Genomic DNA, 18051 nt, shown 5'->3' with positions numbered 1-18051 from the left:
GTTTTTTATTCAAAATGAGTGGAAGGGGTGAGCTACGGAGTTAGCCACACATTGATTTAAGATGTTCTTAATGAAGTCGTTAGGATCCGGGAAAGGTGATCAGGTGAACTAAACCTAATCTGCAGAATTTCTTAACTTTCTTTCTATGGCCATGGCGAGAAGATATATTTTGGTCCAAAAAGTTGATTGTTCATGAATCAAGAAGCGCGTTAACATGCCTTTTTTCATTTCGTTTTGCCTGTAGCAAAAGGTCATGAGACTGCGGAATGTAATGTTGAAATGTTACATTCCTTTAGGGCAAGGAGATTTAATCCTCCTCTCGTCCTAGCGTGGCGTTTCTCTATTATCAAATATGAGCATTGAGCATTTATTAACCAAATGCACGACCATTTATGTGCATAATACATTGATCGCCTAACAAAAAATATCAGCAAAATTCCCGAAAACTTTCAATTCGTAAATCACAATGGCTTTAAATATTCTGTAAATTTGATCGCCTCTTCCGGATCACGTGGTAGGTACGGTAAAGTCACGTGGTGGCGAGCTATCACGTGATGGTTTCTAACATAATTGTCAGGAATGTACTTAGGATATTCGGATATCAGAATCGTCTAGGTATGGTCCTGTCATTTCAATCACCTTAAAAGAGGTGTTTTCAGAAGCATGAACGATTTCTTACGAGTATTTTATTTTTAGGCTACGTTCAGCTACAACATTACAACACCGTGTAGTGTAAACACGATACACTTTAAACACACTTGAAATACACTTTTATAAAGATCACATCTACCACCCACAACTTGAGAATAGAGATTGGAAAGTTTTAGCTGAACGTATTTACAATTGATTTGATGGTATCAAAGTGAACAGGCAAAATGGAGTGACCCCCAACCTGCCCACACAGTCTGCTTAAACTATTAAAAACGCAGATGTGTCTCCTTGGAATGCGGGGATATATAAATCTTGGTCTTTTAAATCAAGAAGCAGGTTGAAGGTTGTACCATTTTTTTCTGTACCTCACGGTGCCTCAAGTCAGTTCTTGCCTCTGTCTTATTAAAAGGACGACTGTTGCCCTAAAATATTTCCTCTTGCCTTTTGATGTTACATATGTTAACCTCCAGACGCCTATCACTTCGTTGATTTTTATTTTGTGAGCTTTGAAAGGAATGCCCTATTTTAAAACATTTCAATTATATAATGTGTTTTATTGACTTTGTAATTAGGAATCACTATCTTCCCACCAGGTGGTATGTACATTTAATAATGCACTGGTTTGAATCCAACTATTTGATGAACCATTCAACGATCTGTAGTAAAATTATATACTCCCAGACATCTGTGTTTCTGGATGTGGGAACTAAAGTTACTTCGTAATTAAGGCCTGCCAAATTAAAGCAGATAAGGCGGTCAGAAAAATATACAGCATAAAAATCGGTGTCCATATTTTTCAAATAATCAAATTGTACGTGTCCTGCCTCGTTATCAATCAAAGAGGGGAGGGGGGGGGGGGTGTCATGAGTATTTTTGAGAGTCCCGACGAAAATGCCAAATTCTCATTCTCAAAAATTATTTTGGAGTATTTTTGAACCACATTGCACTGATATGAAGAATGATTTGGTATATCACTATTATTGAGTGGAAATTTTTTGAGAAAGTGAGAAATCCATGCTGAATTTCTCAGATTTAAAAATGATTTTTGAGTGGACAATTTTTGAGAAGATGAGAAATCCATGCTGATTTTCTCAGATTCAAAAATAATTTTTGAGACATTTTTTAGTATTCCCGGCGAAAATGGTCAAATTCTCAGACCCCCCTATCGATGAAATTAAATTACTTAATGCTGCTAAAGAAATAAGAATGCCATTACCCCAGAATTAACCATTTTACACATTATTAAGTGATAAGTCATAAAGTTGCAATCATTTAATTGCTCCTATAATCACCCTTAATATTAATAACGCTCCATATATCATAATGAGGCAGATAGATACGCTCATTGATCAGTCATTACTATCCCAACAGACTTGGCTAAAAGCCTACAGACGGGAAGATAGCCGCCGGCATGGCTTCACCTTACCATATTGTATGATCTTAGTACCAAATAACATTATGTTCACTGGTTATAAGTATATCATGTTCACGACCTGCACCATGCTATATCTGTTTATCTGCAATCTTATCCTGTCGGAAGCATGAGCCTGTCTCTTGCTACTTTCCTCTGTCTGTCCTCTTCAATGGATCTAATCTTCAAACGGATTTTATACAGGAGGTATTTGTCTTTTTGTGCATTCCTATGTCGTGTGGAAGACAAAATATTCCACATTTCAAGTTCTCATAATCGGATTAATGTGTGATCTCTATTAACATTCCCATCTTTCTAAAATCGAATGAGATATATGCTATTTATCTTCATATATTGGGGCCGGGAGGATTTTTTCGGTACACGTACAAACCGGAACTCTTAAGTTCGTCTTTAAAATTCGACACTTAGGGGTCGTTCCCATCTCATTAAACTATATAAAAAAATAAGTATAAAGAATTAGGAAAAGGAACGGGAATGAAGCCAATACCAGAAGTGAAACCCCACCAAAGAATATAACGTAATCAATATTTTAGCAATTTTAACCCTCCACTCCCCCTTCCGTAATCAACCGTAATCAAGACCCAACCCCCCTCCTGACAGCAATATTAAAAAATTGGGTTTTTTAAATTTTGAATTCTCCATTTTGCCATTGGCCCCCCTATCTAATACGGCTGCTAAAGTAAGTAGTTTGAAAGGTGCTTGGCCGGATATAATAACAATGATTTGTCACTATCAGAGTGAAATTGAGTGGAATTAAAATATTGTCAAATTGTTTTTATTCTAGAGGGTAAAGAAACAAAATTTTGATTACGTAATCAACAACCAAACCCTCCCCCCGTAATCAACTGTAAGCAGTTGGAAACCCCCTCCCCTCAGCTGATTACTTAATATGTGAACGACCCCTTACCGAAGAACTTCGACAGGGGTGATTCCTGGCAACCTTAAGTTGTCGAACTAGAGTGCGTGTCGCGTCAGCGAATTCTTTTGCAATAAATATTGCCATTTTGGAGTTTATTTCCATTATGGGACTACCTAAGGTGAACACAGCTGTTCACTTTGCTATTGTAACTAATAGCAAATAAAAAAACTGATTTAAATTACATGATGTTAAATGGAAACATGGAAAGTAAGCGCAGGGGCTGTTAAAAATGTTAAAATATCCTGCTTGCACAGAACTACAGAACTTAAAAAATTATGTTCATGTTCTCTAAATAAATGAAGTCTTTGAAATGCTTTGAAACTTTAAAACTTTACATATATCATGCTTTGTTCCTTGAATCTTGATTGGAAATACGCACGAATAAGATATTTTAAATATTTCCACATCCCGTCGTCGGCTTTTATTGATGAATATTTATAATGTTATACAGGAATAATAATAATATGCAAATTTAATGCCCTCCTAGCAGACCTAACTTTGCTTTTTCTTGTCATTAATGTCGTCATATGTCATGTATGACATACGTATATAATTTGTTGGCACTATAATTGACAGCACCGTGAAGTTAACTTTCAGCCAAGTTTTGGCCGGCAGCCAATTCCTCTATAAAAGACTACCTCAATGGCTTACCGAATACCGTCTGTATAATATGTAAGGACAGTAGCTGAATGGCTTGAAGCTAATACAATAGTTTTCGTATTTACTTTACAAACTAACGATTAGTACTACGCTTTAGTAGCATACTAACATCATTCCATTCTTTATGATTGATTACCAGTGTTTGTTGTGGGGCAAGTTAGACAGTTGTGGGGCAAGTTAGACAGTTTTGAAGAATTGGCGGGCTGCTTTTGTAAGGCTGCAATTAATTACAGCTTTGGTGAGGTCGATTGCATTACTGTGATATCCTGGATAGTGGATAACGCTAAATTGATTTTAGATGAAAACTACTAGAAGCATGCCGCTCAAATGATAACGATTTTTTTATAAGTTGATAAATGGGTAAAAATAAGTTCTCCCTCATCTCTAATTCAAATTTCAAGTGAGTACCTCTCTTATCTAATTTCATCGTAAATTATCAGGGAACAGGACATTTTCCTCTTTATCACAACGATTCCTATTACAACATGTTTTAACCTGCTAAGTAGCCGCACTATCATTGGTAAGAAAGTAATACAGTTTACTCTTGATATTAACTGATTATTTGCCGGTTCCACCATGCATTTACGGTAATATTTCACCTGCCCTCGAACGCCTCTTTATCGCCTCTTTACCAGTTAACACTGAGTCCTAATGAACCATTCCAGCCGTTACTATAGAGTCCTCCCTCCTCGCATAAATTATGCTGCATTTCAGGGCGACTTCCGGCCACATATACAGAGTATGACATGTTACGGGCTATAGTCTATTTAATATTGTTAACAGACACGGGGCGAGAAGAGAGAAAGAGAGGTTCCAGGAGGCAGAAGCGTCGTACGGTCGGGGTGAGCAGGTGATGAGGTGATCATGTGTATTGTGTATATTCCTGTCCTGTTCCTTTAGATCTGTCCTCCTGGCTCCTCTGTATACCACATAGTCTATTAGCGCGCTCTACCTTTCTCTTAACCCCGCAGAGCTCGATTCAAAGGCAGCTGTGCTTGAGTACAAACACTTGCCGTATACTCTCTCTGTTTCTCAGAAATGAGCGGCTGTTTCTACGAAAACATACACAGTGCAGCACTATATATTTATGTGTGCACACTTATGTGTTCAGCGAGTGCATTGTTGTACACTTATATATTTTGTCGTAAATGAGTGTACTACCCGTACTGTTCCCTTGTTCTCGGTAAGTCAGGGTGGAGCCGGGCTATTTCAGGGTTAGGAATAAGCATGCTGTAATGAACATTGTTGTGTTCAACATTGTGATGAATATGTTGTGATGAATATATTGTGAGTAATGAGAACGGAGAATGTGCCAATTAGTACAGAGTCTAAATGTGAGACCGTTCTTTGTAATTGGAGTCATCATGTTGATAAAAATAAAAATATTGAATCTAAGAAAGTACAGAGACCACGTATTTTGCCATGCTCACACCACAATATATAATACTGCAGCTAAAGCTCGTTTACCGTGTGAATAAGAATTACCACGTACCGTTTAAATGTAGCCGGGGAAATATTGCGGAATATAGGAATGTGTAACAAAGTTTCAAGATAATATAATCGGACGGTAATTTGTCAACATCTACCTGCAAATTCTCTGATATTTCTGAGCAAAAGTTTTTATCTTGGGAATAAATCATGTGGCCACGCCCAATATTCGCCCTCAGGTGAAATTGTATATCAGCTTCTGAAGGTCCTAGAGACTTGTAGATGGACTTAAACGAAGCCGAATCTGCATATTATATTCATATACAAATAATTGATATAAACATTTTGCCCTGCACATTTACGTGCCAAAAATCGCCAAAAACCATATTGGGTGTTTATTGCTTCATAAGTTTGGATGACATGTGTAGTGTATTGTGTAACCGAAAATCAGTTTTCCGCCAATTTCTTTAAATTAAGTATTTCAAAGCAAATGTTTCTGCTTAAGTCATATATAAATATGTCAGTTGCGGTTTTTTGAACTCATCCGAAAGTTTCCACCGTAAGTGTACGCCCACGACGCCACGCCCAAAATGGTTGGCGATTTTATCGAAAATTGAAGGTTTTAGGCAATATGTTTTTTAATAACTTATGTCTTATATATTGGGTATATTAATATGCAGATTCTGTTTTGTTAAATTTCATCTATAAGCCTCTAGGACCTTCAGAAGCTGAGACATAGTAACACCCGAATATAGGACCGGACGTGGCCCTCAGATCATGGGTATAAGAGAATAACATGTAGTAGATGCCTAGATTATCAGAGTAATTGTTGTGTTAATGACTAAAAGTATGTGTTATTGTCTCTTCTATTGTTTACTTAATCACAGAGACCCACTTGGAGCTCGTACCCAATATGTGTTATGTATAGCATATTGTGAGGATTGCCCCAAGTCATTGGTTGGGTGTGGCTATAGGGTATAGTTCTTCAAAGAGAATAGATTGGGTGTGGTTGTAGGGTATAGTTCTTGAAAAAGAGTAATAATAATAACAGTTAATAGTTAATAGTACTATGTTTACAGTATGTACTGAAGGGGTATCCTAGGAAGTTTCTTTAAATTTTAACAGGTACCCCTCCTCATTTAATTCTCAATCAAGTTTCCTATCATTCGGCTGAGTAGACCGAGGAGATTGCATAGAATAGATTAAGGGCCCGTTAATTGTATTACAATGGACCCCTACGTGAGCAAAATGAAATACATAACTGTAAACAGTTTAACCTCTGTCAGGCTCCAATATTTTAGGCCTCAAAATATGTCGTGCCTTCAATATTTCGTTACGTTTTTACTTGTGCCAACGCGTGAAAAATTGTAATGAATTTGTAACATGACATGTTATGTAGGTTACATTTCTGAGACTTATGATTGAAGAATTTTGCCAACTTGTGGATTGTTTACAAATACTTACGATATAATTATATCTGGAATATGACGAAATCTTTGCGTTTAATAGTCCATATTTAAAATATTTCTTGGGCTGATATTTTCAACCTAAGGAGCACAAAATATCAAGGTTCCCATACAATAGTAATGATATGTTCGTAGCGCTGCCCCAGACTCTGTCCAGAATCCGTTAACCAAGTTACACCACTGATTTGATTCCAAAAAGTCTTGAATAATTAGGCGTGAAATGTAAACATTTATGTATTTATAGCGAATAAATATGTTGAGTGTTCTATGTTGCTAACAAAACAAATATATGGCGACGAAACACTAGATCTTAACTTTTGTTTTGCTATAACAACAATGAAAAGCCCTACTTATACTTTTACCTTGGTTAACTCTTTGTCCGAATGAAAACCCTATTACCACATACAACACACATATTACATCTAGAAGCAGTATAATTGAATTGGGCGGTTAACTTTTCCAGAGAAAAGTTTCCATTATCTGGAGTAATCAGGATGCCGGCCCGGATTCGCGATGTTGTATCAGCTTTTTAACTGGTACCCATCATTAACGATTCTGTGAGATTTCGCGACCTGTACTCCGCATCCGGTTTCAAGTTAACTTTATTAATATTAGAATATCCAACCAGTGCTGAATCTTACTCGGCAATCGTGGTTTTTGGTTACTCGAGTTGGAACGAAACATAAAACTAAAGATAATCACTTCTTATCTGAATTCTGAAGAATTGAAAGGTATCATACTGCATAAACATAAAACTAAAATTAATCCCTTCTTATCTGAATTCTGAAGAATTGAAAAGTCGCATACTGAATATACATAAAACTAAAGATAATCCCTTCTTATCTGAATTCTGAAGAATTGAAAGGTAGCATACTCCATATGTCATGATCATGATATGCGGTCTTTGGGTTTTCCGCCTTATCTTTAATCGGGACACTGGCACCATTGCATGGCCACGTTCATGTTAGTCCAACAACCGGTTTATGTCTTACTCCCACTACCTGACTACCATACAACACAAGTGTGGGAACGATAGTCTAAAAATAGAATAATATATTCAGTGCACCTGATATGGGTCATGCTGTGTGTATTGACAAATGTGTGGGGAGCAGCAGATCATGTTACACCATTGTTACAGAGAGTTACAACTACCTTGAAGTAATTGTATTTTTAGCTGTAGGTTGTGGTTCACGGACTGGGTCGGGATTCCAGCTTCCAGCTTCTTGGATACTACCCAATTTTTAACCGATGGTGCAGTGGAGGATCGTTTTAGATTTTGTGTCCAAAAACACTAAACGACATTTGTCCATCATGGGATGCTGCATGAGGAGCAATAGGTTTGAGAGAGTGTCCACTGTCCATGATAGATACACGAAAACATTTCCTGTGGATACTAGATAGTCAGGGCCATTCAGATATATCAGATATATTATGTACCAAATGTGCAAGCATGAATACTATTCTCCCAAGTCAGTGTTGCTTCCGTAAATCGTCTTCATAATATGATCATGCTTGTATTTCCCTGTCAACTTGTTATATATTTTAATGCCTAGATTTTTAACTGCTGAAACAGATCTGGTCCTTGTTGGTAGACATTCTGTGTGCAGTGGAGCAAATTTGTTCTTGGATAAACGTATGTTACACTAAGTACTAACCTAGATATCAAATCCCAGCCCTACTTCTCACCACTTTTACACTAACCTATATATCAACTCCCAGCCCTACTTCTCACCACTTTTACACTAACCTAGATATCAACTCCCAGCCCTACTTCTCACCACTTTTACACTAACCTAGATATCAACTCCCAGCCCTACTTCTCACCACTTTTACACTAACCTAGATATCAACTCCCAGCCCTAATTCTCACCACTTTTACACTAACCTAGATATCAACTCCCAGCCCTACTTCTCACCACTTTTACACTAACCTTGATATCAACTCCCAGCCCTACTTCTCACCACTTTTACACTAACCTAGATATCAACTCCGAGCCCTACCTCTCACCACTTTTACACTAACCTAGATATCAACTCCCAGCCCTAATTCTCACCACTTTTACACTAACCTAGATATCAACTCCCAGCCCTACTTCTCACCACTTTTACACTAACCTATATATCAACTCCCAGCCCTACTTCTCACTACTTTTAAACTAACCTAGATATAAACTCCCAGCCCTACTCACCACTCTATAAAACTCATATTATAGAAACTGTACACACAGTATCGTGCCAGATAACATATTAACATAACATATTATGTGATATGTACATAAAAAAACAGGAAGGTTAGGGGGTTGGCAGCTGTCCAACAAGTTATCATTCCTGAGAGTAATCCTGAGTAGCAGAAGAAGTGGCGAGGTGTGAGTGGAGTAATTAATTGAAAGATTGAACATCATCAAGTTATATAATATTTCTTAAATACTAGTTATATAATATACCTTGATGATGTTCAATTAATTACTCCACTCACACCGCGGCCCTCGCCACACTATTAGTGGCGATCGTTGCGTCTATTTAGTATTTATATAGTAAACTTTAAAATTTGTATGAATCCTGTTTTGAAATTATTTGCTTGTTAGATGGTAAGCGCAAAAATGTACAAATTTTAACATTAAATTATCCTTGCATCTGTGTCGGAGAGCTAGATAAAGAGTTTTGGTGCTCAAGTAAAATTGATGATACTTTTTGACACTTTTTATGGGAAAGTTACAACCGGCTTAGGTTACAGATAATTCAGATTTAATTTGTAAAATCATGCGTGAAGTTGTATTCAGACAAAATTGAATTTATTACTCGTATTCTGTATAACTTAACAATTCTGAAGATAATTCAATTTGTGATAAAAAAATTTAATTTCCTTATTATCTGGGATAATGGTGATTTCAGTTTCCTTCGCCAGTCATCTTAATCAAGGTGAAATATTTATCCATACTATATTTCCATATTAAGTTGTAAAAATGAGTCCTACATTAGGTCTTGCATTAAGTGTTACATTGATTAAAACACACTTCACAATATTTTCCCCTGTAATTTCATGCCCCCCCCCCGTGCAGTCACCTGTTAGGGCACTGTATTTCGATACTTTAATTGTATTACTTATCTTCAAGAAATGTAGCTGCGAAAAGAGCCCATACAGGGACCTGGGACTCCCCAAATACCACGTACCATGATGAGAATATTATTATTATGTAAATAATAAAGGTTACTACTTTAAATAATTTATACTTCCGCCCATATATAATATTGTTACAGAGAAATGGATTTTCGAACTTCGAATCGAGTTAAAAAAAGAAGAATGTGTTCAAAGTGTAGTACCAGTGAGCTGCACGAGTATTGTGGACTCTCAATCACGTGATACGGGGAAATGTGTGAATGAAATGTATGTAAGTTGAGCTCAAAGTTCGCTAGTTTGTTGGTACATTTATATGGTCACTTTCTCGGCAAACTTTTAAAATTCCTTTCTTGTGTCTGGCCATCAGGCCATTCAACTACCTTCCAATTTGTTGATTCACTTAACCGACCTGAATACCTCGCGGCTTTTATATAGGGGGGGGGGGGGGGGGGGTGTCATGACTCATGAGTATTTTTGAGAGTCCCGACGAAAATGGCCAAATTCTCATTCTCAAAAATTATTTTTGAGTATTTTTTCATCTCAAATATTTTTTCATCTCAAATATTTTTTCATCTCAATTTAATTGGACCATATTGCACCGATATGGAGAATGATTTGGTATATAACTATTTTTGAGTGTATATATATATTTCTCAGATTCTTATGACCCCCCCCCCCTATGTATTTTATATAGGAATTGGGGGATATCTTTTGGGTTATTGATACTTCGAAATGGAATCCTCCTCAAACAATTTGGTACATTTACACTTTACAGCGTTAAATTTAGCAGTGGTGGGGCAGTTTACTGTGTTTTAAATTTCCATAAATTTCCAATTTACAATTTAAGACCACTGGTGCACATTGTGGGAGTAGTGAAGTGTGAATTAAAAGCTCAAGGGGCCGGCGCTCGTCAAGTATTCTTAATTAACACAATTCTGCTCTCCGGTGACCACCTGTCTGAAATTAAGTGTCAGAAATCAAAGTGTCATCAATTCCTAGAAACAAAGACGGATTCCAAGAACCTATTGGGTTCTCAGTAGCTCAATCGCCGCCAGCCCCACATCAGCTGGAGCCGGCTCGCATCGCTTATCGGCGCATCCCCAAAATAAGACTAAGGTTACGCCCTAGATAAATACGTTGTTAAGATAATATTATCATTATTTTAGCAGGTGTGGACTTCACAGCCATTCACACCGTCCCTCACAACAATAATAAATACATTTCCAGTATTGTAAAATGGCTTAATCTAAATTTGAAAATGGGATAATAAGGTCGATTTAGCTTCAATTCTCAAAATGGTGTATTGTCAATCAAACTGATAAAATAAGTGCAGTGCACGTTACATATAGTAAATTATAATAAGTAAGTAAAATATAATAGTGAAATTAAAATATATAACGTTTAATACACTTGCATAGTGCAGTTGTTTATTTGCATGACGCCAAATGACCTGCTTTAATGCACTCAATAATATATCCGTTTTTGTATTCCATACTGAAAAATGTTATAATTAATATTAATAACATTTTAACAATTATGATTTTATTGAATGATGATTCAGTTGGTTGCAGAAAGCTTACTTGCTCCATACACCGCGTGTAGTATGGTACGAACAATTAAAGTTCTCTCTCTCCAGCTTCTATAACAAATGATGTTAGTTCCGAGAATTGGCTGGTATTTCCAAGAAATGCAAGCTGCATGCCGGCATGCCCATGCAGTTAAAAGTTATCTCCTTTGTAGAGCGAAGCAGCTGGCAAGTCGTCGCTATAATTGAGCACAGCGTAAACAGTACATATATATTATATAATGCTATAATGGTCAGATCAAGATGTTTAAATTTAACAAATAAAGCTGTTTTGTAAATCAAAATCAAATTATTTGCTAAAATCTAGTTTTCAGTTGAAATTGCGGGTATTTCAAAGAAATTTAAAAATGAACAGCTTTACAAAATTGACGCCATTTAGTCGTTCTAATTATCGACGTCAAAATATCATCTACTATTGCACAAATTCTCTAACCTCCCATACCCTCACCCTACCTTGCATACTTTAATACCTTGCATACCTCGATACCTTGCATACTTCAATACCTTGCAAGCTTCAATACCTTGCATAATTCGATACATTGCATACTTCGATACCTTGCATACTCCCATACCTTGCATACTTCAATACCTTGCATACTTCAATACCTTGCATACTTCAATACCTTGCATACTTCAATACCTTGTACAAATAAGACCTACAAGTTATGTGTTACACGTGGAAGCCTCCTAAGCGGATATATCTTTAGACGCATTTTCCTTGCAATAAGACCCCCTTTCTTTATGGAAAATCTTTCTGTGTATAATAAATGTGTCCAATTCGCCACTGTGAGCTATAATCTCAATAGCTCCTTCAGCACAATAAGATAAACAATGTATACATAACTCTCATGGAACTATCAACCAGTAACGGTACTCGACTAATTCAAGACGAAATTCAGCTGATCAACATATACTTTTGTCTGTTAATTTGCTTTCTTCTTAAAATCTGGAATAAACGTTCTGAACTAACCACTTATATTATAAACATACAAAGGTTGACCCTGGACTAAACTCACGGTTGTTCGTGCGTTGAGAGATGTTTTCAATTTTGTGCGGCAAAGGGCACGCGCGGGGAAATTTGTTCAGGAAATGTTTGCGCAATTGCTCACATACAATTCGCGGGAACGCGCAGCGTATGTGACTTCTCTGCTTCGCATTCACAGTGCGGTGGCAATATGTAACTCGATATAAAATTATCTATCTCAGCAGTAATACGTTCGGTATGGTATTGTTTTAACATGGGGTGACAATTCATTCGATTAGAATACAGGAATTCTAGAAAGCCCTCCACTTTACCTGGAAGACAAATTTCATCACAGATCATTTATTTCGGACCCGACTTATGCTTTAGGGAATAAAGGTATCTAATTGAAATTCCGAGGAAGCCTTTAGCACACTGATGTCTGATTCATCTCATTTCTAATGGCATGAATTCCCTAAATACCCACTCAGTCTTTAAATTATCGTCACCATGGAGCGACGATATGAATATCATGCTGTTGTTCAGTATTCGATGTAATCTCAACTTACTTTACTGAAAACCACCTACGAGGTAACGTGAGTCACTGACACAGTCAACAGTAGTCTAATTATATTGGGTCTCTCTCTCGTCATATGACGTCATGATTACCTGTTTGTTTTAGCTAACACGTACCACAAACGAAAAAGCAAAAAGGACCGTTCACATAATGTATTACAGATAACGTCAGCAGTAGATTTGACCATTTTAGGACTCCGTACCCCCGTCCGTCATTAGTCTACAAATGACTATTCTGTTGGATTCACATTTTCCTGGTGGCAACACACCAGATCCAAGTGAACACGTACCAAGTAAGAAATACTGCAGACGGAAGGAAAATAGCGACACAAAGTCTACAGCCGAAGAGGCACGCAGTGACAGATGACATGTTTACTGTCCCGCTAATTTCGCTACTTTAAGTTTAACTGGTGATACATGGTGTTATTTTACTGCTACTGTCAAAATATCAGCACCCTCAATCAAACTTCTCAAACTATTTCAACTTCTTTATATATTTTTCTATTTACGTAACAAATTCTAATCCAATATACCATACACATATAAATGCCACTATATTATTAATATATATACAGGTACATATAACATGTAATGTTTATTGTTTACTATCCCATATCCGCCTTTTTTTGTTGGGTGAAAGCTAGAAACATTAACTATTACTTTGATGTATGTTTATTGTTTATAACAAGACGTGAAACTAATGGTAGTTTAGTGGTAGTAGGGCAACTTATACTACAATATTCATGGTCATTGGAAATTTGAAGGTTACTATTTCTCAGGTGGTTTAGGCTAATTGATTGGTTCCCCAATGTCAGCTTCTCTAATTTCCCACGGTGCTTCAAGCTTGCATGTTAATTACTTGATGACGTATATGGTGGTCATATCCGCTCCTACTATAAATCGCTCGCCCGAATTTAAAAAAAAACTCTTGTGAAAAGGCCCTTTGAGTTTGGGTATGAAATTGATCAGAATCGGTGTATTTTTGGACGCTGATTCCGAATCACCCTCCATGACGTAGGGTAAAAATACTTCCCTGGAGAGTTATTCAGTTATGGGCAAAAAACCGTTTTGGTCACGTGACAGGCTAGTAAAACATGAATTCGATTGTTTAGGGCTCGGGTTAGGGTTAGGGTTGTGGTCAGGGTTATGGATAGCTTCGGGGTTATGGTTAGGGTTAGGGTTGGGATTAGGGTTTATGTAAAACTGTTTTGTACGGCTGCAAAACCATAAAAACCAAAGTCACGTGAAATTTTTGGGCGAGCGAATTAGTAAAAGCCGGTCATATCACTCCATCCCCAAAGTCTGGCAGTCGATAGTTTAGTGGTAGTAGGGCAACTAACTTTACAGTTTCACTTCTTAATGTTAGCATTATAATAAATCTAGTTTTAATGTAAGAAATACACCTCAACATTCCACACATACTTTTTTGCTTTATATTGGAGTTTGTCTTTGATACATGATGCAGATCCAATTTTTAGGAGGAGTAATTTTGATATGTTGAGTAATATTACAATTACCGTGGTATATCCCCCTTTAAAGAATAAATATCCACCGGGAGAACTTAACATATTATCAAGGTGACAGAAACCGGGTGGAGCCTTGGTGATTGGGGTTCGGTTAAGTACTATTAAACATTTACTGCATTTGGAGGCTTTTACTAATACTATATATACATAGTAATAGTAAAATAGTTATTCACTCGTCAGCGTGACTTGGGGTATTAACCAAAACCATAATCCTAACCAGAGCCCTAAATAATCGAATTCGCGTTTTACTGGCATGTCATGTGACCAAAACAGTGTTTTGCTCATAGCTCCTCAGGAGGGTGTTTTGACCCTGTGTAAGGGGGTGTTTCGGAATCAGCATCGAAAATACATCGCATCATGAAGCTACTTTCATATTCTCAGCTAATCTAGCTAAACGTTCCACAGACCACAAATATTTTAATTTCACTTCATTTTCTTTACAGTCTTTGAGGCATGATACGAAACACAAATGCAATCATCTTGTCGTCTAACAATTCGTTAGAAGTGCTTTTCCATTTTATTGATACCTTACAGGATACAAAATGATGATGCAACTACAAAAAGAAGAAATATTCATGTACCAATTGAAGACTACGAGTGAAACTGAAAATACCACTGATTAAGTGCACAGTGCAGGGATCACGTATCTGAACATGATCATAACTTTGGGAAAGCACTTCAATTATTGAACCAAATGTGTCGAAAAACCTTGGAGTTCTTAGCTTTAAAAAAAGCGTTCTCACTGTGACGACAATAGTGAAAAACAGGGTGTGGCGTGCCACACCCTCTGTAATAAAGTAAATTTTACGAAACTTTCAGGAAATCTAAGTTTGACCTATATCTATTATCTATATTCTATATTTTTTGAAATATTAGAGGGTTACGTGTGGGCAGTTACTTCTGGGCCACCCTGTATTAATTCTTTATTTAATAAATCAGCGCTGCCGCTAGTAAGCGCTGGCTATTAACGGGTGATACTCGTAAAATATCTGTTCCATATATTGGAACCGTCGACAAGTCCAACTCGGCGCGCGTCCTGGTAGGTTGTAAACTACAAGCTGGCTATCGCGTTTAGACTATCGCAAAATAACTGACAAAACAATAAAGATGAAAATTGAATTCTGCAATTCACTGAATTCAGCCATGATAAATGCAAAATGTATGATATTGATAAACGTATAATGATATTATGGACCCTGATGAATGACGATCCCGTTTAAAATGTATCATATAAATTCCCTGAAATTCCATCCAGGACTATTATAACGGCATAACTTAAACTTGATGTTTAGAGTTGAAACAACATGTTGGGACCTCCAGATATTTTGCACTGGATATTTCTGGGAACGGTCCCTACCGATTTTCACTGAAAAGATTGCCGGCCAAAATTATCCTTGAAGTTTGCAAGGAAGATATTCAAAAGGGTTTAAAAATTTGAGAAAAAAATATCGGGCAGATATGTATTTATCAGGTTTTCTTGTTTTAATTGATATCTGTTATTAACCACGGTACCAATTATTAAACAGGTGTTAGTTGCTAGTACCGGGCAATAATCACCTCTCCCATGTCCATGATATGTAGTACTTTATTTCCTCCAAGAAATTATTTATTAAGAGCTCCTTTTGACTTGGCTAGAACTATAAAACATGGGAGGCCCAGGTTATATAAAGAGAGTCCGTCTCGGAAGGTTCTGAACCCACTATTGAGCGTCTTATAACTTTGGTTTTAGGGAAATTATAGTTTTGCTGGAATTTAGATCGTCATGCTACTAACGACTTCTTATTTAATTTGTTGCGGTATAATGATTATAATTAAGACTTTCAATTTTAGTGGGTTAACACAAATTGATACACCAATGTAAGCAAGAATATAGATCTACTAATTAATGAACAAAAACCTTCTTATTAAAAAATGATTATATAACAATGGAAGTAAGCTTTTTGTACTATACTAATTACTTGACACGGGAGAACATCTTCTCATAACCTATTTAAGGGAAATATCTTGGTGTCCAAATATATGATGGTGCAATCACTTTTCAAAGTCTATTTCGAAGCAATGGTGTAGGTGGATTGTGGAATGGAGTATCGTCACGAATGGTGAAGGAAGTCTGGTCTGAAAACAATATCTTTTAACTATGGTGTTAAAACAATTTATGACATAGCCAAGCGGAAACTACTTTAAACTTGCACATGTAAATATTAATATAAAAGGAAATGTCGAGTGTCAAGTCTTACTCTATAATCTACTACTTTATGTAGACGTTGTTACTGAACTAATTACCTCGGCTGACGAAGGAGAATCAATATTTCTTGGCCCGATCAAGCTGGTATTGAACATAGCAAGTAACAACACGGTATTAGCAGGAATCCTCGTGGACATTTGACCTGGAAAACGACAACGTAATTTTGTATAATGGATATAATTGAGAATAAGGAACTACGATGTTCAATTACCTTTTTATTATACTTAGATCTGACATGCTGAGACTAATAGAAAAGTAATTTACCTCTAGAACGAACCCAACACGCGTGTTGTTTCCTCGGAGTGGTCATCTAGTTTAGGAGGAAACTTATCAACAAACCTGCAAGATGTATTCGTGTCTGGTTGAACCTAGATATAAATGACGTTTTACTATAGCCACATAAAATTAGATAAATGAAGGAAACTGGAATAGAAACTTGAAAACAAGATTATTATCAATTCACGTCTGAACTCTTAAATTAGAAGCAAGACAGCTAAATTAAACGCTCACATCAAATTAAGAAAAACAACTGGATTACTAAGACTAGAAAGCTTATCAAAACATGACGTAGCCGGTCGAAACCGGCCTACTGGCCCCTGAGTACCGGAACAACCCTATCGACTGTGCTGGCCTAAGAATAACTCTTTCTCCAAGCGTCATCCTCATAGTCATATATCATCTCCGAATCTCACTTCCATGGAATGTCATCAACCGTGTCGAATTGTCCCTTGGTTAAACACAAAAAGCTTCGTTTGTTAATTAAACGTAAGCATCTTCTCTAATTCAGATACACTTCTTATATAAATGATCTGCTAAACTTAAGGAGATATATCTTAAACATAAAATCATATTCAACTTCAAGCACAGAATGACTGGAAATTCTGGGAATTTCCGAGGTTCATTACAACATCTAAGTTAAAATATTGGGCAGGATATGTATTTATCAGATTTTCTAATTGTTTTAATTGATATCTAAGTTAACTCGGTAGTGTAGGGTAAATATGGACAGGGGTTATTTTGGACATGGAAGGGTAATTTTGGGCATTTGGATTTTATCCCCAGATAATAATAGATTCGTTGATTGGGGACATTTTGAAGTGTTGACCTGTTTTTATGCATCCACTTAGTCCAAAAAGTCAGTTCTCAAATCAATAATTTAACCAGATCAATAATTTAACCAGATTAATTGATAACAAATATCAATATTATGATTTACCTGCGCTTAAGCAACAAGGCTCTTTTAAGAAGGTGAATTCTGTCCCTGTTGTGCAAGTCACTTCATTGCTCCCTTTGTTCAGAGCTCCTGCGAAAGAACAATTCACTTTCACGACGGTTCCTGGGTCTACTGGAAACTTAGCTGCTGTCTCAATCGTACTCGTCCACTCAGCCTTCAGTCCACTACATCCTGACAAATATTGCCCTTGATAATATTGCCCTTGATAATTGAAAGAAGTTTGATAGTTCATGTTTTTCATACAGAGATT

At 36.7% G+C, this 18051-nt stretch overlaps 1 long non-coding RNA gene across 1 annotated transcript; it reads right to left on the bottom strand.

Annotated features, from left to right (window-relative positions):
- Positions 1-16636: 16636 nt before the first annotated feature.
- Positions 16637-17198, bottom strand: LOC134820341 (uncharacterized). The gene is made up of 3 exons (XR_010160873.1): positions 17098-17198; positions 16832-16935; positions 16637-16709 (listed from the first exon to the last, which is right to left on the bottom strand). It is a non-coding gene; the product is annotated as an uncharacterized LOC134820341 (long non-coding RNA).
- Between the last annotated feature and the right edge of the window lie 853 nt (positions 17199-18051).

The sequence above is a fragment of the Bolinopsis microptera genome, chromosome 9 (assembly GCF_026151205.1).
Source record: "Bolinopsis microptera isolate Bmic1 chromosome 9, MBARI_Bmic_1.0, whole genome shotgun sequence".
NCBI lineage: Eukaryota > Metazoa > Ctenophora > Tentaculata > Lobata > Bolinopsidae > Bolinopsis > Bolinopsis microptera.
Note: the sequence above shows the minus strand (reverse complement) of the source record. Positions and strands in the feature narration are given on the sequence as shown.